This window comes from Bos javanicus, chromosome 26, assembly GCF_032452875.1.
Source record: "Bos javanicus breed banteng chromosome 26, ARS-OSU_banteng_1.0, whole genome shotgun sequence".
NCBI lineage: Eukaryota > Metazoa > Chordata > Mammalia > Artiodactyla > Bovidae > Bos > Bos javanicus.
This window is the reverse complement of record NC_083893.1, coordinates 42440319-42443954: the sequence shown is the minus strand read 5'-3', so window position 1 is coordinate 42443954 and position 3636 is coordinate 42440319. Positions and strand designations below refer to the sequence as shown.

General features: G+C 41.1%; 1 non-coding gene across 1 annotated transcript; it reads left to right on the top strand.

Moving 5' to 3' along the window:
- Positions 1-1899: 1899 nt before the first annotated feature.
- LOC133239686 (U6 spliceosomal RNA) lies at positions 1900-2006 on the top strand. The gene has a single exon (XR_009733936.1). It is a non-coding gene; the product is annotated as a U6 spliceosomal RNA (small nuclear RNA).
- The last annotated feature ends 1630 nt before the right edge of the window (positions 2007-3636 follow it).

The following is a 3636-nucleotide window of genomic DNA, read 5'->3' as shown; positions in this document are numbered from 1 at the left end:
GTGTGTTCTCTTGGCAAAACTCTATTAGCCTTTGCCCTGCTTCATTCTGTACTCCAAGGCCAAATTTGCCTGTTACTCCAGGTGTTTCTTGACTTCCTACTTTTGCATTCCAGTCCCCTATAATGAAAAGGACATCTTTTTGGGGTCTTAGTTCTAAAAGGTCTTGTAGGTCTTCATAGAACCATTCAACTTCAGCTTCTTCAGCATTACTGGTTGGGGTATAGACTTGGATTACTGTGATATTGAATGGTTTGCCTTGGAAAAATGAACAGAGATCATTCTGTCGTTTTTGAGATTGCATCCAAGTATTGCATTTTGGACTCTTTTGTTGACTACGATGGCTACTCCATTTCTTCCAAGAGATTCCTGCCCACAGTAGTAGATATAATGGTCATCTGAATTAAATTTATCCATTTCAGTCCATTTAGCTTGCTGATTCCTAGAATAAGCAATGTTGACGTTCATTCTTGCCATCTCCTGTTTGACCACTTCCAACTTGCCCTGACTCATGGACCTAACATTCCAGGTTCCTATGCAATATTGCTTTTTACAGCATCAGACTTTGCTTCTATCACCAGTCACATCCACAACTGGGTTTTGTTTTTGCTTTGGCTCCATCCCTTCATTCTTTCTGCAGTTATTTCTCCACTGATCTCCAGTAGCATATTGGGCACCTACCCACCTGGGGAGTTCATCTTTCAGTGTCCTATTTTTTTGCCTTTTCATACTGTTCATGAGGTTCGCAAGCCAAGAACACTGAAGTGGTTTGCCATTCCCTTCTCCAGTGGACCACATTCTGTCAGACCTCTCCACCATGACCCGTCCATCTTGGCTGGCCCTATATGGCATAGCTGTTTCATTGAGTTAGACAGGGCTGTGGTCTGTGTGATCAGATTGGCTAGTTGTCTGTGATTGTGGTTTCAGCCTGTCTGCCCTCTGATGCCCTCTCTCAGCGCCTACTGTCTTTGTGGGGTTTCTCTTACCTTGGATGTGGGGTATCTCTTCACAGCTGCTCCAGCAAAGTGCAGCTGCTGCTCCTTACCTTGGACGTGGGGTATATCCCCTCGGCCGTTTCACCGCTATGCTTAAATCTTAAGGTATGCCTTTTTTTTTTTTTTTACCATTTGCAAGCAGGATTTATTCACTGCTACAAATAAATAAATAAATAACCTAACCTGAACTGGAGCTGAGGCTGCTGTAGGTTGCAAAGGTAACTCATAAACTCAAATTCAAAACAGTTTTATGGTTCATATTGATTGATTTTAAATATTGTTCACTTGAACTTCTAAAATAAATTTATACTGCTAAACTGTCCTTTCTATCTATATAACAGATGTTAGTTATCCCAATAAAATTAGGTTTGAAAAAAGACTAAAAGCCTCCTAAGAAATTTCTAACAAAAAATAATTTGGGGGAATAAGTATGTTCCAAACAGTGCATAGGACATTTTTTAAAAAATATTTTTAGTAATTTTAGTGTTATGTATCTGAAATTCATTTATCTGGGCATTTTATATTTTACCTGGCAACTCCACCCCAAATCCAAACGGACTGACTCACCATGTTGGGATATTTGTTCAGCTTGGTTTGATTTGGTCTGGTTTTACTAATGCTGGTTTAGGTTTTGTTTTTTATCAGCGTCCCTGCCGTCTCTCCTACCCGGGGAAGTCCTCAGCTTTCTCAAACGAGTAAGACGACGAACAGCCATCATTCCACCCACCTTCCAAAGGGTGGAGACATCAGAAGACAACGAAAGGGGAGAAACCTGGAAGCAGAGCCACCAAGAGGTGACTCTGAATGAAGACAAAACGGGGAGAGCAGTGGGTTGCTTAGGGGAGCCATTTCCCCTTCTTTGATGGGAACCCTGGGCCATGAGCCCTCTGTTTAAAAGACCATGCCGGTGCTCTCTTCCCCAGCACATATACTAAAACGGGAATGATGCAGTGAAGATTAGCATGGCTCCTGCACAAGGATGACACGCAAACTTGTAAAGTGTTCATATTTTTTATGGTTACCAAAGGGGAAAGAAGAGGGGGGAAATAAATTAGGAGCTTAGGATTAACAGATACACACTACTATATATAAAACAGATAATCACAAGGAGTTACTATATAACATAGGGAACACTGCTCAATATTTGTAATAACTTACAGGGAAAAGAACCTGAAATAGAATATATATATATATATACGTGCAGGCTCAGTCGTGTCTGACTGCGACCCTGTGGACTGTAGCTCACCAGGCTCCTCTGTCCATGGGATTCTCCAGACAAGAATACTGGAGTGGGTTGCTTTCCTCCTCCAAGGGGCCTTCCCAACCCAGGGATCTAACCTGCATCTCCTGCATTGGCAGGTGAATTCTTTACCATGGCACCACCTGGGAAACCTCTATATATACATATATATATAACCGAATCACTCTGCTGTATACCCAAAACTAACACAGCACTGTAAATCAACTATACTTCATTAAAAGAGAAAAAGCCTATAGGTACACGGACAATGAATTAAACACTCAATATGCAAACAGCTCCCATAAGTTAAAGAGGAAGCTGTCAGGCCCCAGTAGAAAAATGAAAGGACGTGCCTGCAGTGCAGCAGGATCCAGCGCCTACTAACCATGCACCTCAGGGGGGCTCCTCAATGTCACCAAAGCTCGCACAGACCATAGGGTCTATGAATGGGGTTAATATGAAGGTGAAATGAAACAATGCACCCCATAAGACATTCAGTGATGACACTGCTCCCTTGTCAGTGAAGCTGTACTTAATCATTCCGGAGAAAAACTACACATAAATAAGCAAAAAAAAAAAAAGAGAGAGAGAGAGAAATTTTACTTTACCAGAAATAAACTGAAATTAAAATAATAATGAAGCATCATACTATACTTATGAAATTGGCAAAGATTTTAAGGACTTTAACAACATTATTTAAAGGAGCAAAAAATATTCATAAGTACTCAATGAATGAAGAATGATTCAATAAACAATAAGAGAATAAACATATAGAGAATGGTTAAATAAACAGGAATTTTTAAACAAATAAGGGAATGGTTAAATAAATTATGAAATTCTTTATGCTGCACATTATAAAAATGACCATATAGTATTTTTGTAACAAGGAAAAAAAAATGTTGGTTAAAGAAAAATGACACTGAAATACTGGGAAATGAACGTGGGTTGGGAAGAGATTTACAGAACGTTCTTTGCGCGTGTGTATAACAAGCTTTTTCGTCCCCCTCCTCTTCCTCTTCTCTGTCTCTGTGTTTCCTTGCCTCTGTCTCTGTTTCTGTCTCTCTCCCCCTCCTCCTTCTTTCCCAGAAAGAACAGTGAGTCCCAGTTTCCTACAATAAACTGCCTTCAGTGAGGGTCTTACAAAATCCTGGGTGAGGGGAGGACGGTTATGAACTCAACATTCTATTTTGAAACACCCCACATGGAACTTCCAGTCTTCCTGTTAGACCTGCTCCTTCTCCAGCTCCTTACAGACAATCGTCATTCTTATCAAGAGCTGGGGGCCGCCCAGAGAAAAGGGAGACCTGGCCTAATTGTAGAAATGCCAAGAGAGCTCACGCTGGACCCTCCCAGGCCACTGTCCTTAATCCTACACCAACATGCAGTGGCTGCATCTCCCAAAAC